This window comes from Schistocerca piceifrons, chromosome 2 (assembly GCF_021461385.2).
Source record: "Schistocerca piceifrons isolate TAMUIC-IGC-003096 chromosome 2, iqSchPice1.1, whole genome shotgun sequence".
Lineage (NCBI taxonomy): Eukaryota > Metazoa > Arthropoda > Insecta > Orthoptera > Acrididae > Schistocerca > Schistocerca piceifrons.
Window position 1 is genome coordinate 478677127 of NC_060139.1, and position 17958 is coordinate 478695084.

At 41.7% G+C, this 17958-nt stretch overlaps 2 non-coding genes across 2 annotated transcripts; one reads left to right on the forward strand and one right to left on the reverse strand.

Annotated features, from left to right (window-relative positions):
* The first annotated feature begins 5819 nt into the window (after positions 1-5819).
* Positions 5820-5909, forward strand: Trnay-gua. Its single transcript is given in 2 exon segments — positions 5820-5856; positions 5874-5909. It is a non-coding gene; the product is annotated as a tRNA-Tyr (tRNA).
* A 9097-nt stretch (positions 5910-15006) lies between these two features.
* Positions 15007-15078, reverse strand: Trnap-agg. The gene has a single exon. It is a non-coding gene; the product is annotated as a tRNA-Pro (tRNA).
* Positions 15079-17958: the final 2880 nt, after the last annotated feature.

Below are 17958 nucleotides of genomic sequence, written 5' to 3' on the forward strand. Positions count from 1 at the left end.
ATGAGGGCGAATGTGGCCGGAGTGACCTTTATATGCCCTCTGCCCACTCTACCCACCACTTCCCCCAGAGAGCCAGTAGGAACTGCAGAATGCTGGACTGAGCACGACTGACACGTGTGTGCCGGTCTGCGAGCACTGCCTGTGTCATGCTGGTTGCGGGTTTTTTGCTATTCGACAAAACCGCACATAACATTAACTCTGCATTCAGCTTTGTCTGTCTGGGGTTGCCATAGTTTATCTGACAGACTAGGACATTTTTCTAAAATTGACTAAAAATGGACATAATTTGGGATGGAGAAGTCGGGACAAAGCGGGCTACTTCTCCTAAGCTTAAAAGAGTGAAAGACTGGAGCAAATTCCACTGTTGGTTACGAACAGCAGCAGCAATACCAAAAATAAAGGAACTTTGAAAGATTACTGTGTGTTTATTTGACAGTGTCGGACACTCATTGTTTTACAATTGCTAATGATTTGTTATGCCTAACATCAAATTTTTTTGCATCTTCGAAAATATTAAAAATTTTGGAGCTTACCATGAAAGTATAGTTCACTGATTTCAAAGACGTGATGATGATTAACAGTATGACAGCACATTGCTAATTTCACTGGTGTTACTAATTCACTCTGAAAGTCAAACAAAGTAACTGTCCTTTTCTTTAAGTGCTCCCAGAGTGCACATTTGATTTGAGCTTTACATCATCTAAATGTTCCTTAATATCTGCCCTTCCCATCCGCAATAATATCATAACACTTACAAATTACACATTCTGCCTCATAGTCACACCTCCCTCGTTTTTTGAAGAACTATTCATCTGAATATTTTTCTTGCAATGAACACATCGTCTTCGACATTTGAGTTCACTGGAAACCTTAATAAAAAGTTAGCCGCGATACGACTTAGTGAAACAGGGAATTATTTTGCTGCTTAGCTTAAACTAAAGTGGGATAAGGGACATTGATGGTGGTCCATCTATGTGGCATTGCGCATTCGAGTCAGAGTGCTTAAAGCAGGGCCCATACTTTGAAATGAGTTCATCCCTTTTAAATACGTCAGGTAGCAAATAAAATCTGTGTGATATATATCACATAGTAATGGTACAAGTTGTGTAGAGAACATGTAGTAATCAAAAGCGTTCAAATGGCGACGACTCTTTACCAGTTTCATATAAATATTAAAGAGCACATTACACACATTTCTTGATTTCACTCGCTCAAACACGTTGTAAGAAGAAACCTCTTTTTCTCAGCGAATCCGTAGTCCTCAAGGTTAATTGTCACAACATATTGAGGAAGTATGGGCTTCAGAACAATTTTTTTAATGTGTGGGTAATGTGTGGGTACAATTGTGTTCTTGAATAAGCAGAGTTCTGCAGTCAGTATCCCTCTTTAATAGAATAACTAAGCCATGACCAAACTTCGCACAATACACTCACTATCACTCCTCAAATTCACAACAGACATCCTGCACACGCCTGAGGTTGAATAACTAAATGACGATCGATTCGTAGTAATTATTCAGTTAGACACACGTGGTGTGTTGAAAGAGACAAACAGAAGTCTGTGCTTGGAATAAAGCATTCTTTTCATTCAAGCTTATAGGACGTTTCTACATAACATGGTATTCCTTTTTGAAAATTCAGCTCCCACACACACGTTATACGACCGAAATGGTATGTATAACTGAGTCGCCGTTTCTCGCACATACAACAAACAAAATCTTTGTATGATGCTCTAACAGACTCCTTTTTTTTCTTTTTTTCTCTCCTCACAAACTCAGTATTGCCAGTGGCAACAACAGATCCATCTTGCAGTTATCCTCCTGCTAAAGTGTTAAACAGGTATGGTGCTGATGAACAGGAACTTAAAATGTGCTCAGACTCGGTACAGGACAGTTCTGCGATGTCTCCCCCATCTGCATGGCCTCTGGAAAAAATTCCGAATGGAGGCACTCCAGTATATATTGCACTCACAATGATTTGTTAGTCGGGGGAAATTTGTATGATCTGGATGGCTGGTAAGTTTACAGTAGCTATTCGTGGAATGTATTGACAGGAACACCAACTCGGTGGTCTGAATATACATAAGACTTCACTGTGTGTTGGCTGGATTTACAAGTGTCAAAAATACGAAAAGGTTTCGTGGAAGTGGTGAAATGGACAACACAAAGACACTAAATTGTAATTACATCCTTTATTCAACAACAAATATGTGATGGCAGGACGCTTTTTCTGCTAATGGGTGGTGCGAAAACGACACCCAGCTGGTGCAAGTGTGGTCGTATAAATTTTTTTATACACCTATAAATGAAAGTCAGAATTAGGCTCCTGCTGCTCGATATATCACCAGACTTTTGTGGGAAGTAATCAGACTACCATTTACGTAAAAAAAAAAAAAAAAAAAAATACTTATGTCTAGTTGTAAGGAGGGGATAGATCTGATGTGGTGAATTGTGATTTCCGTGCATTAGGGAGTATATCTGAACGTAAGGGATGATAGACTCATTTCGTAAACAGCTGCACAATATAGCAGTGCGAGGGTTCAACTGGATATGCTATAGTGTACAAACAGGACAGGGAATACGCCTGTAACAAAATGAATACACAGAACGTTTCCTCATCGGCTCCCCTTAGCAGATCCTCCCGTTTTCTTTGTTGTACTATTGACTGCGATGTTGGTTACAGTACACAAACCTATATTAGTAATGTACTTCCAACCCCTTCGTCTGCAGGAGTACTGTTGATTATCACATAACGCCAGATGTCTGTGCTTTACAACACTTGTTTGAGAGAGTCTTGACAGGATGCAGCACCTTCCAGAAGCGCTTATTGGAAGACTTAAACGCCAAATAAATTCCTGGCAGTGAGGAGAATCGAGACAACTAATCAGTGTGAGTGTGGGCATGCCATAATTTTTTCAGTTGCTGCACACACACACAAACGATAACTACACTGCATCTCTGAAATGTGTGTATGTTGCAGTGCAAAGTTACGGTGGCTTATGACCTGGCATGTGCAAAGAAATGGTTCAAATGGCTCCAAGCACTATGACACTTAACATATGAGGTCATCAGTTCCATAGAGCTAGAACTACTTAAACCTAACTAACCTAAGGACATCACACACATCCTTGACAGAGGCAGGATTCGAACCTGCGACCGTAGCAGCTGTGCGGTTCCGCACTGAAGCGCCTAGAACCGCTCGGCCACATCGGCCGGCGCAAAGAAATGGCTTTGTCTGGTGGTAAGGTAGGTATAGATTCGATACATCGATAGGTGCAAGGGTACGTGAAAGGTTTCATGTGTAAAATTGTGTGCGCTATAGATACTGAGATTCGCTCCAGAACCACAGCCGTCAAGAGACATCACTCTGTGTCAGACTGCAGCAGCAATCGCAATATTTAATTGTAATTACGCTGATAGAATACATGAATGCTTCAAAATATTCTTGTGAATCTCGACATGGCTGTAGAAAGCATAGCAGTAAGCAGGCAAGCGGGGACCAAACCAGTATCTAAGCGGACACCTTTCTCCTGGCGTGGGGCCAGCCCACCCTTTGTATGCCAGTTCGGAGAGTCCGAGAAAGGTTCCGGTCTGCCGCGGCACACGACGATTTGCCTCGTGGCTCCCCCTGGGTAGGGGAATAGTGAACTAATACTTAGTTTGTGTTGAATCGCTTTGCAAGTACACTGTGTGGAAATTTGAGAAGGTTCACTATGACAAGTGTTGGCGTTGGGAGAATTCATAGCATTTGAATTCCTACCACTCAGCTGCTCCTGGGGAGGACCCTCCACTGCTGGTGGGCCTCTCTCTGCTGACACTAGCTTCCGCGGCTGCATCCATGACTCCCGTTTACGGTGGTAGTTTTCTCCAGTCTGTGAGCCCTGGCGCTGTACTGTGGCATCTGTGCACTGTGTGTGGACGTCCGGAAGGTGAATGTATGGGGTGTAAGAGTGTTTTCCTAGATTTCAGGCATATAGCTATGAATGGATCGTGTTTCTCAACGCGTCGCAGCCGTATTTGTTGTTGTTACTATCCTATCACGCGGTAGACCCTTTCCTCCCTCCTCCTTTGACCTGGTGTAGCTGAGAGAACCTGTCAACTTAGGAATTCTATAGCACTTTTAAAAAAGAAAATACCGTTAGCAGACTTAATGTGATCGGGAACCCCATAACTGTTACGGTATAAATTCCCTTTTCAGTTTGAAGTTCCAACTATCATTTCATACATCACAGCTACCAATCGTGATGTCAAATAATAATATATTTGTATTATTTAATGAAATTTCTCGTTAAAAACATAACACTATTGTTTATGCACGCAAACTACCGTGCAGTGTCGGTCTTTTTTTAATTTCGAGTAGTTTTAAACTGTGCGCTTGAAGCACATTGTTTGAACGCCTGTATTGACGATTTAATTAATATTTCCTATGGCTCATCTTCTGAAGTACATTTGTGACATCTTCTGAAGTACATTTGTGACATATTCAAAGTATGGTATTCCGCACCAGATTTAATAACTCCTGAAGCAGTTTTTGAACATTGTCAATGTGTGTGTGAAATATCTACCGCGTCCGCCTTACATCCCTTACATCACTATCATGTGGCCAGAAAATATTTACTAAATTCAGCACTATTTCTGGATAGATTCCCTGTCAGGTATTTGCTTTGGAAGGAAGGCATCTCATGCACAAGTATGCGACAGGTTGCTTCATGCATACACAAGAACTGAGATGGTGGTGGGCGCCGACAGAAAGGGTACTTACAAGGGAACCTCCCCATCGCACCCCCCCCCTCAGATTTAGTTATAAGTTGGCACAGTGAATAGGCTTTGAAAAACTGAACACAGATCAATCGAGAAAACAGGAAGAAGTTGTGTGGAACTATGAAAAAAATAAGCAAAATATACAAACTGAGTAGTCCATGGGCAATATATGCAACATCAGGGATAATGTGAGCTCAGGAGCGCCGTGGTCCCGTGGTTAGTGTACCTAACTGAAGAGATTAACCACAATAGTTTTCTAAAGTGGTTCAAGGGCCAGATATTGGAAAAATTAACTCGGCCGTCTGTTATTATAATGGATAAAGGTCCAACGGCGGCAACGAAAAAAAATCCGACGTTGTTGAATGGTTGAAAAGCCACAATTTGAAAATTCGGGTCGATTAATTAAAGAGGAGCTCATGTTGCGGACCAGGCAGGTCAAGAACGTAGCCACAGGATTCTTAGGCTTCCACCATACTACTGCCACTTCAGCCCGATCAGAATGATTTGGGCACAGATTAAGCATTACGTGACAACAAATAAAAAAACTTCACTGTGACAGAAATTCAAAAAAATATAGCAGAAGCAGTGGCACAAAGACGCCAGATAAGTGATGTTGTACGCCATACGGAAACGGTTGTTAAAGGAGCATGGAAAAGTGAAGTGAGCGTAGAGAGCAATGTTGAAAATATAATTATGTCCTTGGGCAATTCCAGTGACTCCTCCATGGACCAGGGCTGAGGTAACGACAGAGTCGAAGAAGAAAAGCGATTCTGAACTAAACGGCAATTACCCTTTGCCTTAATTCATCTTCATTTTCGTCTTTGTTTCGAATTTTTGTCTAAATGGTGTATACTGCATTTGTACAATAAATCTCATCTCTTTATTAAGGAATACTCCTCTGCCGAAGTATGACACTCCATATGCGCACTACGCTGACTGTACGCCACTGTCCCCACGCATATAAAACACATTACAGCAGCTGCCACAGTAAGCCGAAGCGGCAGCGAGAGAGCAATGAGGTGCCCCGAATCTGTGTCACGGTGCGGCCAACTCTTACACTCCTTCGGTAGCTCAGTTGGTAGAGCGGTGGACTGTAGCGGTTGTTCTGGCAGATATCCATAGGTCGCTGGTTCAAATCCGGCCCGAAGGAATATTTTAAACCTTTCGGTCTGCAAGTATTTCCGTCCCTGACTAGCATTTAATGCGAAAACTATGGGATGCTCAGTCTGACATCTGAAACGAGGCCTAGAATGATATGTTGAACAGAAGGAAGGAAATTTGTTTGGTTTCAAGCTTTGAAAATGTACCACAAGAGAGTTTCTGAAATACCACAAAGAAACGTGAGGAGTAGTACCTGCATCATTCATAGTTGATGTGGATCTAGATAAACAGTTTAAGGTTTCAAAAGTGCGGACATGGAATAAGGTGTTCGCAGTTCGGTGAAGAATGGAGGTAGAGAGCAGGGATAGACGGATAATTTACAGTACCTATAACATCTTAGTGGAAAATAAGGAAAAACTATGACGTGTTACGGGAGGTATAAGGCGCGGTTACGGATTACCGCCACTGTTGATTGTGTTGTATGTTGAAATAGCAAAGAAGGGAATAGAGAAAATCTTAGAAGAAAAATAAAGGTGTGAAGTGAACAGACATCAATGCTGAGATTCGCAGACGAAATCGGGAAAGACTTAGAAGTAATATTATGCGAGATCGTTACGCTGCTTCCTAGTAATGTTCAATTTATTAAGAAATAAAACATAGGCAAAAATTATAAAATAGAAGATATTAAAGTAGCAACATGCAGAAAACAAGCGAATTATTTTACAGTCATTAGTAGTAGAATCGAAAGGATAACCTAGTTATTTAGAAAAACTACAGAGGAGGTCAATTTAGGGAATATATCATAACAAGGCAAGTGTAGGCTCTACAAATGTCAAATACAAACGTATTTAGGAAAAAGCTTCTGGAAATCAGCACATGGAGGACAGAACTTTTTTAAAGTGCTTGTGTACCGCAGAGACCCTTAGGACTCCCACGCTCTTACAAACTTAATTATGTATATGAATAGTTCGCCCATCTCGGGAATCTAGAATCTCGTTGATTTCAGGGGACTTCAGTTTACCTATGTGGAGAGAGAAAACTTAATAATTTTTTTTTAGTAAAACATGACTACAACTTACATGTCATATTTGCATGCAGTAATTTGTTTCTGTTATACTTTTGATGGATAATGAATGGAAGTTCTAATGGCAAAGAGATTTTTTTGCAACATAATTACAGCTTACCAATTTTCGGATGTTTTCCTTTACTTGTACTGTGAATCCTGGCTTCTTGCCGAATGACATGGTTCTAGGTCAACGGGAAGGTTTTGATGAGTAGGTTTGAAAGTATCAAAATGTGTGAAGTTAATGGTAGTATGTTTTGATACCACCGACTTACTAAGAAGCTCATCTATGTTACAGCGCCAGGGGACCGTAGGTGTTTGTATGTGACATAAATTTCAACTTGATACGTGTGCCCGTTCCTGAGAAAAAAGATTCTTAACGGTCGGATAGACAGACAACAAAACGATCTTATAAGGGTTAGTTTTTACCATTTGAGCTACCGAGCCTTAAAAATTATGTTAGCGGTCACAGATTAGAATATGGAGAACATTGTCGAGGATTTTTGGTTACCGGATATGGAGAGGTGGAGAAAATCGATTCCAGCATTTCCCACGCTACAAAATGTTTACATTCGTCAAGAACCTTCTACAACGTTCGAGAAAGAATCAGTTACCTTCCACACCCGATATGTTACCCATTTACGGCCACAGGAGTTCGCAATAGTCGCCCCATAGCGGTTCACCGAGATTTCTTCATAATATTCTGCACATGCAGGCATCACGCTAATTGTTGAGCTCTGTACAGTTTCTCGTATTGAAGTATAATAAAGACATACTTTCATATTTAATAAACAGTCCAATCATCGCACTTTATGGGAGACGTGATTTCTTTGCATTAATTTCAGGGGAACAACTTAGTGAAACCAAAATTATTAGCTACACTTGTTAAAGAGTAGACAGTTAATAATACTGCAAGTAGCTGTTCTCTACAACGTCAATAAGGATCAAGATTCCGTTGGAGATCTTGGGTATAATTGTCTACAGATGATCCCTTGAGTAGAGATCTGTCCCTCGAGATTTGGAAATACAGGCCATACCCAGCTATAAAAAAAGGAGTACAACTGATGCACAAAACTATCATCGACACGTATCTGTAGCAGGAACCTAGAACATTGTGTGTTTAACTGTTGCGAATTACTTGCAACAAAATAACTTTCTCCATGAAAAAGCTATGGGTATCGGGAACGTATATTATACGAAATTCAACTCAAGCTCTTCACACACCAAATGCTCGGGCCCTTCCATAGAGGCAACCAGGTCAATCCCCTGTTTCTGTATATTCGAGAAACGTTTGACTGAGTGTCCCTTGACATCTTGCAAGACAACACTGGACTTGGGGTTTGTTATGGAAGGCGACAGACGATTCTGGTTACCACCCTGACAGCAATCACTTCAATTACTGAACCTTCCCCATTAATACCTGACCCACGCGTCTGCTAAATTGGTTTTGCCCTTTAACTGCGTTTTTGTTGCTGAGAGCCTGCATTTGAGGTTATCACATTTATCAGAATCTATATGAGCTTGAGTGCTCAAATAATATTAATGAAATGGTGGCAGTGTCATCATTTGTGTCAATTGTTGATGGGTGAATAATATATCAACATGAGATTGATCTTTTATAAAAACATTGCTACAAGTTTATTGATTAAATATTAGACAAAAATAAATGCTAAGCGTGATAACAAAAATAAAACATGATCTGATGGTAACACAAATATGCAACGAACAGTTAAAAACCCTGTATGGCGGCTGATTGGCAAAGACTAAGGTTTGTCTGATTGAACTATTTACTCTGGCTCAAAATATGGATAGCGCAGTCTGAAATTATCTAACACTGAACAGACATTGATGGATTTGTTCTTAACAGAAGTTATACTACGTTGGTGCAGCTGCGAACAAGTGGCGAGATTTTGATCCTGGTTGCCGTAACAAGCAGGGGCAGCAGTGCGGGACCCCTTTTTCTCGGTGTGCGGCGCCGTCTCAGGTGACGGTCGTGGCTCAAACGTCTGTGGAGCAGTGATGTGCGGCGCCTGTAATTCGCTATCGCGAGCACGAAATATGCGATCTGTTAGACGGATCGCAATTACGCTCTAACGGAGCCGTCAAATCTCGGCAGATTGCGATTGCAGCATGTGACACTCCCGTTCGCCGATCACATCATGGACCAGTTTGAATCACCTACACGGCAGTGCGCACGAGATGATCAAACGTCAGAGCGGCAGACCTGTCACGAAAAGATTGCCCTTCCCTCGGCACAGCGAGTTGTCATAGATGACTGAAAGTCTTAACTGTCGGTACAGCCAAGTCCACACCACAAGCTCCCCAGTCAAGATCAGTCAGGCTCCAGACAAGTGCCACCTGGTGCACACCACTCATAACAAGTCAAGACCAGTATCATCTCCAACCCAGAGTCTGAATCAGAAGACCCACTCCAGACAGAGTCTGAATCGCAAGACAAAGAATCTCCTCTCCTGTACTCACTTTCCATCAAACCTCGGTAAACCCTGCAAAAGCTCAACTGCCCCCACAAGGTTTTCGTGAAATCACAAAGACTCCACGAGCTCCACATCTGCTGTTTGCCACGTCTGCCTGCTGTTTGCCACGTCTGCCTGCTGTTTGCCACGTCTGCCTGCTGTTTGCCACGTCTGCCTGCTGTTTGCCACGTCTGCCTGCTGTTTGCCACGTCAGCCTGCTCTTTGCCACGTCTGCCTGCTCTTTGCCACGTCTGTCTGCTCTTATCAGTTAACAATATTCTTCACTTTTCAGTAGAAGTAGTCAATCCCTGACGTGCAGATGGCCGCGCAGAGAGGAGGAGGCATTGTGCTCCTGACTTTTTTTTCCTCTTTTTTTTTTCTTTTCCACGGCCGCTTCAAGCAGCGTGTTATGTTTAGTTTCCATACAGCTCTAAAGTGGACAAAATATTTATCATGAAGATTATTATCTGGGAACAGTAAAAGTTACCATGTCTCCGACCCGGGGCCCCGGCTAAATCAAGAGAAGTGATTTTTGTGTCCCAACATAGACCATTTCAGAGCCGCCACAAATGTTGCGTACCTTTTAAAATTGTTTGAAGGCCAGAGGCTCCTAGAAGCTGTGCAGGCCGTGGGACGACACCCATCTTATGGCTCCCTCGATAGTGTACTGTCCACACTGAACATGGAAACTCGTGAATTTTTATGGGCGTCATCCGTGTTCACAGAGGGCGTTTACGATGCTGTCGTAACTCGTTGGCTGGGCGATCTAGATCTCTTTCACGCCCCCGTCCTCCGCTGTCGGAAGAGCCACCTGACGGATAGGTTCAGGTTGGCTGTTTTTCGCCTCATCAACTGAACGCACTGTCTGCACACCGTGGGAGAAATTCTTGAGCCCAGCTTTCTGTCTCCAGTAAATGCTTAGAGATGTTCCTTTCCCTAATAGCAACATGTGGTTTTCAAGCCCCATTGCAAGATTTACTGTCAAATGCGTCAAATCAGCAAACTCTGCTTGTTCTCAACTCCAGAAAAACAGTACTCAAAGGAGAGCCACCATCAAGAGCCTGGATGTATTAACAATGTACACGCTTCTATCAATGTCTGCTCATGCTGATAACTTCCTGTCGTCTCACAAACATGTCGTCTTGGGTCAAAAATCAACGTTAAATTGTACCCTTGAACATAGAGAATGAGAGAGTGACTCGTCATCTTTCAACAGTCTAACGATATATGAAACCAGGTTTGCAACTTGATCGAAAACTTTCCGACAGGCTGGGTGTGGCATGTTATACCGCCAGCCTCCCTGTTCATAGTGTTGGAGCATCTAATTATTTCGATGACCTCTCTCATTTTTCGCTGCTGCGTGCAAGGCTGCACGTACTTCTACGTTTTTACTATAAAAACCATTTCCAAGCATCAAATAAATAACACGTTCAGACAATGATGCTGAAACATGTTTGGGGAATAATTAATTGTGCTTTTTAAAGGCTTACTCGCACGAAAAGAATTTTTTGACAATGATTACTCCTGTCACATTCTAGAAATACCTAAAAATGTAGCTCACTGGTATACATGTACCGGGACTCACCGAGTGCGCAAATGGTCAAACTGATTTTTAATACTCCATGCCTAAGACTTGGTACTGTCATAAAACAAATTAGGAGGTGAATTTATTTATAACAATTATTTCGATTTTCTCTATTCTCTACATGTTCTGTTGAGGACTAACTAAAACAACGACTATGTTTACACCAAATCTCTCTATTTGTTTTGGCGCATCGTGTTTTTGCCGTTTCTTTTGGTCAACCTACTACAAAATCCATAATTTCCCCGTAAATAAACAGTTCGGTATTCTTGCGCGGTTTCTCCGATTGAGACTGACACGAATCTTCCGTTGCAGCTGTGAAGTGAGCTGCCCACATAGCATAGCCGGAAAAATAGTAGTGTGGTCCCATTCTCCTTGTACTGCGGATAGCCTTAGCTTTACGAGGGCGAGTCAGTAAGTCGCAAAGGTGGGAGTACCGCATATCGTTTTAAATTTCGCGCCTATATGTGTCTAGAAGGTGGCAAAACGTATCCGATACAAAGTATTCCGCGGCCAATGGTTGATGATCTGTAGTCAAACCAAGATGACAGGTGTGCTATAAGTGTGTACCCGACTAGAACGTGACTTTGTGATTCGAGGGGATGTCCGCAGGGCACGTCCAGGTGAAATGTGTCCCGTATATAGTTGTAAATATATTGTATTTCATGGAAATGTGTTTTCAATTTAATACAGAAATGCAGCAAAGGATAAAAATGGTCACAAACAAGGAGTGTCCTGGCCGCCATGGTCATCTAGTGATGGCGCGTTGTCTCCCCGTCTAGGAGCATTTCGCTACCCCCAGAAAACATCGCTCTTATGGGTTACAGTAATTTAAGTAATTTATATCTGGATAGGTCACTCGTTACATGTGAGCGATGCTACAAGAATTCTGTGCTGCAGTCTTTTTAACGCCTTATCTAGCGACGGGATAAGTGTTTAAATTTACAAGGGGAATATGTTGAAAAGGAAAATAAAGTTCAGGTTGGTTCAAACGACTCTAATACCTCTAGTCCAGTTTGGGAATAAAATAGGAGTAAGTAATTTCTTTGAATGACATTCATGCAATGGCAGTCAAGAGGAGTATAAAGTGTGATTCCATAATGATGTTACAAACTTTTGGGGATGATACAGAAGGATGAATGTATCAATTTGAGATAAGGGACCCTGGTGCGAAAACGACTGAGTCGAAATTATTATCCCAAAATCATTCTGATACCTCAGACAATGGAATACATGTACCGGTACGGTCGTTGTTAAGAATGTACGTGAGGCAATTTTCAGATGTGATAGTATGGACCAAAACAAGAAGAAAAAGTCGAATAAACAGGGGTTGTAAAATACATATCTAAAGAGCTGTGAGCACTTAATAGTCTTCGCTACTGAGAACCACGTCTCCTATTGAACAGGTGGCTCCTAAGGTATGCATTTTAGATCCCATGTTTAGTGACTTCTGTCTTGTTTCGAGGCATACTACCGCTTTTGAAAGTTGTCATTCCCACAAACTTACAACTTCAGTACCGGTACAAATATTCCACTGTCAGAGGTATCAGAACGATTTTGGGTTATAACTTCCATCTCGGTCGTTCCAGATCAGGATCCCTTGTCTCAAATTGATACATTCACCCTTCTCCATCATTACATAAAGTTTGTAACAGCATCACGGAAACAGCTTGTATAAAAAAGAGGCGCATATCATACGATAGTACCAACTGCTTCAGGTTAACAACTGTCAAGATCTTTTAAATACATCATATCATTTCACACACGTCACTTTCGAACTCGTATGTTTTCGATGTGTCCATCAAGTCGACTGATGCCGGTTTTATTATTGTCTCAACTGCTGCTTAAAACCAGTCTTTGAGCTGGAAAACTGCATCATTCCTCTTTGTTTTTGATAAAAAAAAAAACTACCATGCTATTTTTCTGTTAGAGACTTCAGTGTGATTTTTTACAGTGTACATTTCATCTGAGCAGTCACTTGGGAGTACTAGTGCGTATGTCAGAAAAATAGTTATCTTTTTTTAAAAAAATTATTTATTATCCACGTCATCCGTGAAATAGACATATTTTTGTTCCTCTGAATATTGCATCTTCGCGAACAGCTCTACGTCCAAGAGAAAAGTGCCCCCTTCCCACCCACGTCGTACGGACTGCTTACATGCTCTAGTTCATGCCGTTCTTGTAAAGGAAAGAAAGTAAGGAACGGAAAAACCACACAGGAGAAAACACCATTTACGTTGGTCAAAAACTGGGAGCTTTTGTAGTAGCGCGACGAAAAGGAAAGTTACAACGTAGAACACTTTTCATCGTTAACTATTACCATCAGAACCTTTAATTTCTGTTCGTACCTACAAATATTCAGTACGTAGAACAACGCTTAGGCAACGCCGCAATTCTGCACACAAAGCCCATGCGAACTGCCAGTGGTATACACACGACGGCTCGTTAATTAATCAATCCTGGATCACTTATTATTAAAGAAGAAATCAGTATTTAGTTTGTGCATTAGCCTTGACGTTCTTTCCTATTAAAATCATCAGACAATGTTTGCTTTACTTTAAACGATTTGGCAATTTTATGAAAACAAGTTCAAATCCACTGAACAGTTATTTTTAGAATAATAATAAGTTCTCAGCTATTGAGTAAATCTTCTACATCACAAACGCCAACTACTCTCACTTTTAAGGTCGTAGATACAGCAGATGCGACGAAGTTTTGAAGACTAGGAGCATGTGCTATCAACTTGGCTTAAAGAGACAACATTCTGCTTAGCGAAGATGGCTTCTGTATCAAATAGTTCTTGAGGAGTTGTAATAATATATTTCCTAAGTTCTTCGTTATTGGTACATACGCATTCCGTTTCTTTACCGCAACTATAAATTCGGATAAAGTGGCAAATAACTTCACACTCAGCGCTAAAAATGTCTTCCGTTAGTGCGAGTCTGCAGAGCTACGACTCGAAGTAACATCGCAGTGTTGGAGAACCTACAATAAGGTATTCGGATAAAAATGGCAGCCAAAATAATTTTGTGCCCAATGGGTGAAACGAGAAAAATTGTTACTCATAACCTATAATTACGTGTACGTGTCATCTATGTGAAGAGTGATTATTGTTGCTACGTAGACCAATTCAGAGTCTTCATTGCTATCTAATGACCAATGTCCTACTATAATATGAAATCACAAAAAATAATAATAACATTAAGGTTTAGTTTCAGTGGTTCGTTACAATACTTGACTTACTTTGGTTTGTTGTAGTTAGAGTTTAAATGTTTTCTAGATTTCACATACGCGCTGCAGGTTAACAGAAACTGCATATATAGAATGATTTTCGCGATATTTATGATAAAAAACCATATATGGGAATAATAATGTGAAGGATACTAATATACTTCATTTACGTGGACACAACAATTTCACATACATATTAATGAGGCAAACGATGTATAAGGTGAAATATAATAATACACAAAGAAACATACAACATTTAGGCATATGTTGAAGAGAAATTTACATCTATATCACATGAACAAAACACATAACTTGAGACAGTGAGACAGACAGACAGACAGACAGACAGTGAGACAGACAGAGAGGCAGTGAGACAGACAGACAGACAGTCAGTCAGTGAGACAGTCAGTCAGTACACTGCTTAAATTACACTGATACACCTATTAGATACCCTTTTCACTGTATTTATACCCGATCATTTTTTTGCCCGATTTATTTGGCTACGAGGAAAGGACACTGTAGGGATAGGGCTTGCACATGTTACATACATTTTGGGACTGCGACACTTGCAGACTTTCACCTTGCACTTTGCATGCTTGAGCACACAGTTTGGCACGTGACATTGCCCTTGACTTTGGGTAGGTAGAGGGATGGGAGGAAGACATCGATGGCGACGGTGGGCCCACAGGTCCGTGAGGAACTCCAACTTGTCTGTCTGTCTGGCTATCGCATGTGACGTCCTCGCAAGGATCCACATCGTGTCCAAGTGTTTTGGCTATGGGAAATAAAAAAATACGGGCTCGTCCGGGATTTGAACCCGGGACCTCTCGCACCCTAAGCGAGAATCATACCCCTAGACCAACGAGCCGCCGATACGAGGTGTTACTCATGTGGCAGCCTCGCTGTGGAGAGAGTAACCCAGTTCTGAGCGGCTGCCTGGCTGGCTGCCAAGGCCGGGAGCGGCGCCGGCCCGAGCCTCTCCCACTCTGACAGATTCGCTAAGCAGCCCCAGGAGGCTGCTGGGCCGATGCCCGGTGAACTATTTAGATGCAACAGGCAGATCGGTTAGACCGTCACTGAGACGCCTCCTTACGTCCCTGTAGCAGAACGGGCGAGTACACCTTTAATCTATGAATTTTTTTTTTTCGAGCTTGAAAAATGAGCGACTTATTTTAGTTATCTGTGTGGTTGCTACCTAGAACAGGCCTGTTCGAGGCGGCTAGGGAACCAAGAGGGCACCCGCTCTTTCGCCGGCTGGCTAGTGAGCGCTCGTAAAATGAGACAGTCAGACGTCGTTATGTAGCGCAGGGGAAGTGAAAACTGTGCGCTGTTTTCAGGGGAGTGCTCATGTGTTAAGTTCGTCGGAGCTTTGCTCGCAAGCGAATATACTTAATGATGCGATGCTTACAATGGAGAGCAGCTCTTATTAAATCTATTGGCCTTATTAGGAACTTCAGCCCGAAGGTAGGACACCGTCAGCAACATAGTAGACGTGAGTGTAGGATGCCCACAGTTACAACGAATCGATCTACTGTGTGACAGGCAGTGATAATAAAATGTCTAGCAGTCTCGTATAAAAATTGTCCTCACCATAAATTTCCACGACTTCCTAGTTCGCAGACACGATGTCTGTCTGTCTAGACCTCCATACATGTGCCATCAACTTGGTCCGCAGTTATGAGATCGAAACCTACCCACGGAAGCTCACTCACAGACTACAAAATAGCTTCTAATTTCTTCGAATTAACAGTGCTCAGAAAGTGGTGCCAGACATTGACGCTTTAATGAGAAGAAAAGTATGTAGAATTCATTGACATCCAGTGTTTGTATGTTGAAAATGTGCAAAAATTGTCACGAAATACAGCTTGGTGTCAGTTTAAATTTCGTCCGAAACGACGTTCATCATAATGCTGCACCAATCGTATGCAATACCAGGCTTCGTACTTAGCTGCCCCGTGTTCTGCACCTTGTCAATTAAAAGAAATGTGAATAGCATTTCACTGTCGTTTCTCATCAATGCAGCAGTCCTAGGAAATAAATTCGCCACAAAATGCATTAATTAGCTACCACAAAGCGATTCACCTCCGTAAAACGAACATTAGCGCCCGCAGAACACCCGTTTACGGTAGTTTCTCGTGGGGAGCTGTCTCGTTCCGATTCCTCCCGGCTAAAGTCGAAAATAAGTTCAGCCGAAATTTTTACAAAGGATCGAACCCTGTTGAGAAAGGGTAGATTAAATACAGTTTGTGATGGAATTTTTTATTACTGTCAGACGTAGTTTAACTTGTGAAATAGAAACAGGTAATTCCTGTGGCTTAGTATGGGCAGAAGTTATACTTGGTAAACGGAATAAATTAATAACCGGTTCCTTTCAGCGCCCCCCTGACTCAGATGATACAGTTACTTAACGGTTCAGTTAAATCTTGAGTCTCATTTTAAACTGTTACCCCAATCATAGAATTATAGTTGGTGGTAACTTCAATCTGCCCTCTACATGTCGGCGAAAAGACATACTCAAAGTCGGTGGTAGGCATAAAATGTCATCCGAAATTCTACTGAATGCTTTGTCAGAAAATTATTTTCAACATTTAGTTCAGGACACCACTGTAAATGTAAACGGTTGCAACCTCCCTTCCTGAGCAAACAGGGAGCATCATGGCGGATACAGGGATTAGTGACCACAAGGTTGTGGTGGCAAGACTGAATACCTTCACATCCAAACCCACCGAAAATAAACGCAAAACACATCTATTTAAAAAAAAAAAATCAGATAATAATTCCCTTGACACCTTCCTAAAGACAGTCTCCAATCTTTGCAGTTTCACTAGGTAAGCGTAGAGCAGTAGTGCTTTAAATTCAGTGAAACACTATCGACGGCAATTGAGAATTATACACCAAATAAATTAATAAGAGATGGTACGAGTTCCCCATGGTACACGAAACAGGACAGAACACTGTTGCCGCACAACGAAAAAAAGCATGCCAATAGAATGCAAAACGCCCAAGACTGCTGCAGTTTTACAGAAGCTCGAAATTTAGCACGAATTTCAATGTGAGATGCCAACTACGGTTTTGCGAATTTCCTTCATCAAAAAGGAAGAAGTAAATATTCCACAATTCGAATCAAGAACAACTGCGTATATGAGTAACTTAGTAGATATCCTCGGTGTAGAGAAACAGCTTATATCACTTAATAAGGGCAAGTACTCCAGTCCAGATTGTGTACCAGACAGATTCCTTTCAAAGTACACCGATACAATAACTCCACAATAAGCAATCATACACCAGCGCTCGCTCGTAGAAAGCTGCGCAAGACCCACCAACCCCAAAGAAAAGAAATAGGAGTAATCCGCCGAATTACTGACCCATGTCACTAAAGTCGATTTGCAGTAGGATTTTCGAACATATTCTGTGTTCGAACATTCTGAATTACCTCGAAGAAAATGATGTATTGACAAACAGCCAACACGGATTCAAAAAATATAGTTCTTGGGAAACACTGATAGCTCTTTATTCTCATGAAGCAACGAGTGCTATCGACAGAGGCTGTCAAATTGATTCCATATTTTTAGATTTCCAGAAGGCGTTTGGCAGCTTTCCTGACAAGCTACTTCTAGTCAGATTCCAAGCCTATGGAGTATCGTCTGAGTTGCGCTAATGAATTCGTAATTTAGTGTCAGAAATATCGCAGTTAGTAGTAATTGAAGGAAATTCATCGAGTAAAACAGAAATAATGTCTGGAGTTCCC